Raw genomic sequence first — 8,582 nt, 5'->3', positions numbered from 1 at the left:
ACATGCATTGTTGCATATGGTCCATCCCGATCCTTCCAAAATTGAATTCTTATAAAAGCTACTAATCATCAAATATACCTTGGGAACTATCTTCATCATAAGTTGGTCTCAACCAAAGTGGTGGAGATTATTCTCATGGCACATGTCACCTTCATACTTTTTTATCTATATGTATCTACTCCTATTTTTATCATCATCAAAGTCACTCTTTGACATGTTCTCCTCAATATCATGCACATATCTATTCACATGGATGTTGTGCCTCTTCCTCACATTGTTCACTTGTATTTGGCAAGAATGGAGCCGGCCAATTATGTTGGCATGGCAATTTCGGCCAGCCACTTTCCTCCTCACTTTCTTCTCTTGCAAGACTTGCCTCTCAACTACCCCAACAATTAAATGGGCAGCCACCCATCCTAGCCAATCAAAAAGGAGGCAGGCAACCCCCTCTCCCTCTATAAATGGCCCTTGGCCGGCCACCTCCACTCCTCTTGCTCTCATTTTTCTTCTCTCCACTCACTCCTCCACCTTATCTACTCCCTCACACTCTTCTCCTACTCTCCCCCACGAAAATGCAGCTCCACCTAGCTCCCATGGCCGGCCATGGCCATGGAAAGAACTCCAAGATGAAGCTCCCTCCTCCCTCAAGCTCCTCCTCACCATGAGAGCCTCCCTCTCCTTCTTCTCCCCAACCCTAGATGGTTTTCTCTCCTCTTCCTCTTCCTCCATTGCTAAGATTGGATCTTGATGCAGGTGCATGTTGGTCCAAGCATGGAGAAGCTTGAGCTATCCTCAGATCTGAAGTTCTTGAGCAAAGTTCGTCCAAAACCTTGCAGTAATTTCTGTATCTTGCTGTTTCAGATTCTGGTACGAACTTGTAAAATCCGCCAAATCTTGTGTGCAGATCCAAATCGAGTGATTCAAAGTTCCGCAGATAGGTATTGAAAAGATCTACAACTTGACGTTGGTCTCATCCTCAAATTCGTTACGGATTTTGCATGGTAAATAAAGTTCTGCAAACATGCAGAATCACTGTTTGTGAGATTTCTTCCGTTTTACAAAACCTTTTTGAGCAAACTCAACTGCGGTTGAAAGCCCTCTCCCGTACCTTCATTTTGGCGGTGGTTTCACTTCGATTGACCTCCTGAAAATGAAATGGTTTGCAGATCAAGATCTGGTCAGATCTGACTTTGTCGAATTAAATCAGGAGCTTGGAAACTAATTTTTGAATGAAACCAACTGGGTAAGAACCACCTATTCAATACCTTTCAGATGCAGCAGACCTCATTTTTTTTTGATCTGTGTATGATTTTTGGTGAATTAAACTTGTTCTGTGTGTTCTGCAGACATGGCTGTTAGCTTTTAAATCACCAAAAATCCATTTTTGAACCTAATTGAGTGATTCCAGTTCTGTAGGACTACGGAATGTTTTCTTAATCATCTCAAACAAGTTTCAAACCTTTATCTGTTCTGTAACTCTAGAGGTAAAGCAAATGGTATAGACATGCAGTAATCTTGTCAATCCATTTGTGAGAGTTTCAGAAATAATTTTTAACCCAAATCCAATTGTGTATGCCTCTCTGTTTAAATACCTTTCAAATGCCAGTGGTCCCATATTTTTAGGATTTTTCTACGATTTATGGCTTACAGATCTTGTTTTCTGTACAGTCAGATTCAAACAAATTCCTAAATTTGTAGGTTTAGTATTTTTGAGTGAATCCAATTGGGTTAGTCTTGTATTAGTACTGGCCATCTAGGAAAAATAGTGTTAGTCTCTGTTCATGCATTTTCGTTACTGTTAGTAAGGTATATGTGTGACATGCATTGTTGGACCAAAACTTGTTGGGTTTATTTAAAAACCTTGACCAACTCTTTTATTTAGAACTGGGCAACCTTTGTTTTATGCTTGCAAAACAAAACCTCTGCAACTCAACTTTAGCCCTATTGTTTTGCTTAAGTTTTCAAATGATGTGGAATGTGGTTTGCTTCCTATTTTGGATGTTGTGTTATGTGAGCAAACTAAGTTAGGAAAACTATTTTCTACTTTTCCAAAAATGTTTGAAAATGTTTTGTGAATGTATTTGATGTCAAACTAATGCTCTTGTCCTCTTTATGATGTTATCTACCAGGGGATACTTAGTTGTGCCATGGTGATACCTAGAGAGGCAATTGCTAAGTCGTGGCACTCTCACACCTTTACTAGGTAAATAAATGGGGTTTTCTAAATTAAAACTCTTGAAGTTGTTTTGTGGTATCTATAAGTCCTTAGTATGTTATACCTTGGCTGCATGGTTAGTTGTTGATTGTTGAATGTTGTCTTGTTGATGCAATGTGATTGATTGTGTTCCTTTTATATTTTCCGGCGCTAGATGCGAACAATTCCGGAGAAGAAGAAGAAGTGGAATTGGACAAGGATTTTATTTATATTGTTGGGATTCTTATATTGATAGAGTTGAAGAAGTACAGGGACAAATAAGCCAAGGCAAGCCATCTTTTGATCTCTGATCCGGTGTCTAGTTGGATGTCATTTGTTGATGTTCAAAGCACCTTCATTCTATGTGTGTTATTATCTCTATTTATGTCATCTATGTGTGTTTGCAAGTGGGGTACTCCCTAGTGGTGATGCTCCTCTATTTGTCCTTGTGTTATGGGATGCATGGTAGCAAGGCCGTGCTATCCCACTTGGTTATCTTGTATGCTCAACTTGAGCATGTTCCATCTCAAGATAGTAACTTACACCACACCCACCCCATTTGTAGTATAGAGGTATCATTGTCATGATCTTGGTGTATTCTCAACTTGAGAGGGGTATGCCGTGTACCATCTTGGAGAATATGTTAGATAGTGACACTCCACTATCTAAGTTGTGTAGTTAGCACCATAAATCTGAGAGTATATTCCTCCTTGTGTTGTCATAATACATGCTTAACTTAAGCAAGTATGATCCACTGCACTACCCCTTTATACCTCATCTATGACGGGATGACTCTCATCTCGGCCGTAGTGCAATACTAGTTCAACTCATGAAACTATAGGTTGGGAACCCCTCAAGGTTTACCTTGTTGTAAATGTTTATGAAAACCTTGGGTGAGGCAACCTTACCGAAGCATATGGTTTATGAAAGAGAAGGATCTTGACAAAGATGGTTGGAAAGAGGAAAGTGTGGGTGTGACTTGGGTTTTTGAGAAAAACGACACATGGTTCTTTGTATTCGCCCGGAACAATTACACATCGCAACCACATTACCCTGGAGTGGGACGGGGCTTAGCTCATAGTTTGTTCTTCTTAACATGGGACACCACACAACTATATAAGGGTAAGGTTACCCCTGAATCCGGATTGTCATTGGTGGAGACAATAGTATAACGGGAGGCCTTCGGGGCTGACCCGTCCGGAAGACACTATGGGTCTCCTGGCTTGGCGGTGGAGCCACACTCAAAGTGAGGTGAGCTGCCACGGTGCCGGGGAGGTACATACTCCATAGGGTAGGATCCCGTGCTAAGACGAATAGGCGAAAGGCTATGTCTGAGTTTTTGTCATGGCATAGTAGATATGCAGGGATGATGCCCACATGATGAACTCGCGGATCTTGTGGGGAAAGTGTGCAAACTCTGCAGAGTTAAAACTATTCGAATAGCCGCGTCCGCGGTCATGGACGGTTGGGATGGCCGTTACCGAGCTGTGTCGAGTTTTGGTTTAGAAAATGATTTCCAAAGGAAATGTGTGTGTTGGATGTACCGGAAGGGTACGGAAAGGCTGGTGCTGACCATATGGAGATGGTCGAGGAAAATGAAACAAAATTGGGTGACCCTTCCTAGTGTTTCATGTAGAGGAACTCTGCTTTAACAAAGATATAGAGATGTCATAGGACTTTCTTAGTGTCCCCTTCAACTGTGATGTGGGATGCTATATCCACAAGAGAAACTGATTCTCTTTCACATGCTATATCCACAAGAGAAACTGACTCTCTTTCACATGCTATATCCACAAGAGAAACTGATTCTCTTTCACATGCTATATCCACAAGAGAAACTGATTCTCTTTCACATGCTATATCCACAAGAGAAACTGAGTCTCTTTCACATGCTATATCCACCAGAGAAACTATTCTTCCTCTCTTGTCTTCTTTAGTTAGAATTGTTATCACCTTCTTGATGGTTTGCGAGTACAATTCAAATGTACTCACGGCTTTGTCCCTGGCTATTTACTTGGCCAGACCTGGAGGACTTCGACAGATGAAGAAGGAGTTGACGACGTCTATGCGAGCTAGGAACGTCTTCCCGATCGCCGCTGCTCCTCGTAGGGTTAAGGCGTATGACTTGGGCTCTATGTCGTTGAAGTGATTCTGCTACTCTGATGATTAGATTAGGCCCTTCGAGGCTATCTTGTAAAGATGGGTCATGTGACTTTATTGTAATTTTCTTATTCCGTTTTGTAAAGGATGATGTAATTTGATATCAGTTCGGTTATGTGTTCACGACACACTGATCATGGGAACGTGAACTGTATACATAACAGGGTATTTCGGACAGCTAGTCCGGGGTCCCCACAGAGCTGGTATCAGAGCCATCCTGACTGTAGGAGACCTTAGTTAGCATGGACGTTAGTTAGGAAACAAGTACTTGGGAAAAACTATTTACAAAACAAATTCTTTCTTTAGTCGGAAGCATAGCTTCTACTCCTCTTATTTATTCAAAGCTTCTAAATTCTTATCTCTCCGCTTTATAAAAGGGTTTGAAAATTCTTACTCTATTGTCGCATCCAATTCAAACCTACATATTGGACGATGTCCCCAACCCAGACCGGAGACTCGAACTCGAAGATGGATCAACCTTTTATGAAGTCTCACATATCTCCAACAGCAGCTATTGAAGATTTGATGCCGACTTAGCCGTGCTCATGTAGGGATGATAACATCACATCTTTGGTTGTCACCAAAGTCTGTCGATGAGCTGACCTTGTTCCTCCATGGACTTGCACTTTTTTCAGTCGTCTGGGATCAAGTCCTCAGTTCTTGACTAGTACTTTTTAGGCCAGCCACCAGAAGTTGCCGCCTTCGGGAGCACCTCAACAGCTACCTCTTCGAAGACCTCATATTTCCGGGATGTCGAGACTAGAAGTTCTACATAGTTTTCTCCTCCGCCTCATCATCAATGACTCAACACCCGACCCCTTCACTACCAACTGCTACAAGGATCCAAGTTGAAGCTGATGTTGACGATATGAAGACGTCAACATATGCGACCAGCCCCAAACCTATAGGATGGATAGGACAAAACTCAATCGCTTTGATTGAGCTACCCCTACGTATTAGGCATCCTTGGGTACTTAGAGTACCATGTCTGGTGTGATGATTGCTTGTAGTTCCTCGTGTGTTGCCTTGAGTGTTTTTATCTGTTTGTTGTGTGCATGATTGTCTTGATCCTTTGGTTTGAAAAACACCCTCGGTGTGATAACCTAGCTTAGACAGCCTCCCTAAGATGTTTTTACCCTCATCAACCACGCCGTTAGAATACTAACTGCTAGTTACTGGATAAGTTAACTCTGTTAACCATCGATTCTCAACCGTCGAAGAAACTAACCCAGACCCCTATCCACGCCGACTACTTTCAAGATCAGCTGAAGCATCTCCACTAAGCCGAGAAGACAGAAGACCCTACCTTCAAGAGTGACTGCACCTCTGCAAGAAGACATGCATACTAACTTTGTCTAACCTTGGAGTATAATCGCGCTAACCTCGAGGATATCTTTTTGAAACCACCCTCTAACACACCGTCTAACAAACTGAGAGAACAATAGCGTCAGACCCAAGTTACATCACATGGTTCATCTGTTCCTCATCAAGTGAAGCTCATGAAGATACCTCAAGACTCAAGATTAGGTGTATTTTACCTACTCACTTCTTAAGTGGTATAAGTCAACACTGACCCTCAAGCTGAAGATTGTCTTCGACGGCCTTCGTTGCTGCTTCATATGGAGACCAACCAGGCGTTTCATCGACTTACTAACTTACCGCGCGTTATATGATCTAATAAACACCGTGAGTGACTCTTGAAGTCATGGACTACACATCGTCTCCTGAAGATTCTTCAACTGAATACGGAAGATCGACGACTTCTTCAGAAGCCCAGACAGGACTACAAGGCAGAAGCTCTGAGTTTTTCCGAAACCCGGTGAAAAATCTTAAGGGTGGAAGACTTCGTCTTCCACTATAAATTGGAGCTAACCCTAACATTTTTAACCTTTCTAAAAACACCGATGGGAACTTGGGATGCACTAACCCCTCTTGGAGCCGTGGACTACACAACGCCCTCCGAAGATGTTCAACTCAAGACGGGAGATCAATGGCTTCTTCAAAAAAGCGCCCGACAAGACCTATGGCTGAAGCTCTAAGTTTTCAGGAACCCCGCTAAACAAATTTAAGGGTGGAAGACTTCGTCTTCCACTAAAATCAAGCTAACTCTAAAAAGGTTTTCAGCCCTGCTCAAGCACCGTTGGGTGCACTAACCCTCCCACAGTCTTGAACCTCCGCCAGGATCGTGAAGAAGCTACAGATCCAACACCTGCATGGAGTAGTCAACCTCTTAATGAAGCTCGCCATCGGCCGAAATCCAACATGTCTCCCAGAAGATGAAGCAAACGACTTTCTCTACAACGGCACGTCTACAGAAGAATGGAGTCTGACTTATGTTAAACTTTATAACCCCTCTAGTTCTACACCCAGTAATCTCGGGACGAGATTATTTTAAGGGTGGAAGATCTGTAACACCCCAACTTTTTCAACCTTGATTAGTTGTCCTTATTTCAAAAATCAGGGGGAACAAAAACTTTTTCTATAGACTAATTAAGGTGAATTGCCTTGATCTGTTTGCTATGATGAATTGCCTTGATCTGTTGGTAGATGAATTGTCTTGATTTGCTTGTTGAGTTTTGTCTTGAGCTACCTCATAGAACGACACCTCTAGAGGTTAAACAAGCAACTCACCAAATAAAACACATGTGTGGCTTAGGAAGAATTGTTTTCCTTCTTACTACATCAAACCTCTCTCCTGATGACAACATGGGTGTGCCATCTTGATTTTTCTCTTTGTGGTACAAGATAGCTCAATCATCCTTAATTCACAACTTGGTGATCTCAATGCATGGATCTCATCTCAGGCATCTCCCTCTACAATTTCCACATCCTGCATGTCTCATTCTACCCTTGCATCACATATATTCAACTTGATCTTATACCCTATCCAATGATTCAACTCTAGATCACTTCCTTCACTTTTACCTCTTGTTTTTATTCAAGTTTAATCTTCACAAAACCAAGAGTGGGAATGATGGATACATTTTGTAGCCACCATCTACCCTTGAGAACACTCCTCCCTAAATTAGTTTCCCTCCTCAAAAATCCTACAGTTTTCCTTCTCTAGTTTTGATCACAAAACTACTTCTAGTTTTATTAAAACTTTCCAAGATTTCTCTTCAAAGAAAACAAGGAACTGAAATGGGTTTTGTTTTTCATCCCATTTCTACCAAGTATTGATTTATAAAACATTATTTCTATTTTGCTTTGTTTTAACAAAAAGCTTGTTTATGGTACCTATACCATTTCTTGTTTCCCTCTTGATTATTTTACATTTGAGAAAAACTCTACCTAACTTGAGAAAGCAAGTAGAATATTTTGAACTCCTATGTTCCAACTAGTTTTCTCTCAACCTTTTCAAAATCCATTTCCACTTGGGTTCTTTCCCAATTGTCTCTAGACAATTGAGGTGTGTCCCATACCTTTCAATTAAACTCTTTTTCAAATGGCAACTCTTGCACATCTTATGCACATCTCTGATCCACCACATTGTATCCCCTCCATCCTCCAATTTTTGATCAAATGGATGATCATTTGATATTTTCACATCACTCCCAATTTACCTCTTATTTGAAGAACAAGTTATATCTCATCACACCCATCTCAATCCTCTATTCTTTTCCATCATCACCCTGACCTCATGAATTGGTGATTTCTGCCACCATATTCATCCTTGTGAGTATATGGTTACTTCACTCACCATGTCTCTTAGTCTTGCTCTATAATTGTCTAAACCACCATCACCATCCCATTTACCTTGACATGCACATGCATTGTTGCATATGGTCCATCCCGATCCTTCCAAAATTGAATTCTTATAAAAGCTACTAATCATCAAATATACCTTGGGAACTATCTTCATCATAAGTTGGTCTCAACCAAAGTGGTGGAGATTATTCTCATGGCACATGTCACCTTCATACTTTTTTTTATCTATATGTATCTACTCCTATTTTTATCATCATCAAAGTCACTCTTTGACATGTTCTCCTCAATATCATGCACATATCTATTCACATGGATGTTGTGCCTCTTCCTCACATTGTTCACTTGTATTTGGCAAGAATGGAGCCGGCCAATTATGTTGGCATGGCAATTTCGGCCAGCCACTTTCCTCCTCACTTTCTTCTCTTGCAAGACTTGCCTCTCAACTACCCCAACAATTAAATGGGCAGCCACCCATCCTAGCCAATCAAAAAGGAGGCAGGCAACCCCCTCTCCCTCTATA

At 41.4% G+C, this 8,582-nt stretch overlaps 1 long non-coding RNA gene across 1 annotated transcript; it reads left to right on the top strand.

The window, feature by feature from the left end:
- Positions 1–456: 456 nt before the first annotated feature.
- LOC127342469 (uncharacterized) lies at positions 457–2,584 on the top strand. The gene is made up of 5 exons (XR_011754114.1): positions 457–816; positions 905–1,001; positions 1,167–1,243; positions 2,130–2,203; positions 2,370–2,584. It is a non-coding gene; the product is annotated as an uncharacterized lncRNA (long non-coding RNA).
- Positions 2,585–8,582: the final 5,998 nt, after the last annotated feature.

The sequence above is a fragment of the Lolium perenne genome, chromosome 3, assembly GCF_019359855.2.
Source record: "Lolium perenne isolate Kyuss_39 chromosome 3, Kyuss_2.0, whole genome shotgun sequence".
NCBI classification, from domain to species: domain Eukaryota; kingdom Viridiplantae; phylum Streptophyta; class Magnoliopsida; order Poales; family Poaceae; genus Lolium; species Lolium perenne.
This window is presented reverse-complemented; position numbering and strand designations above follow the sequence as displayed.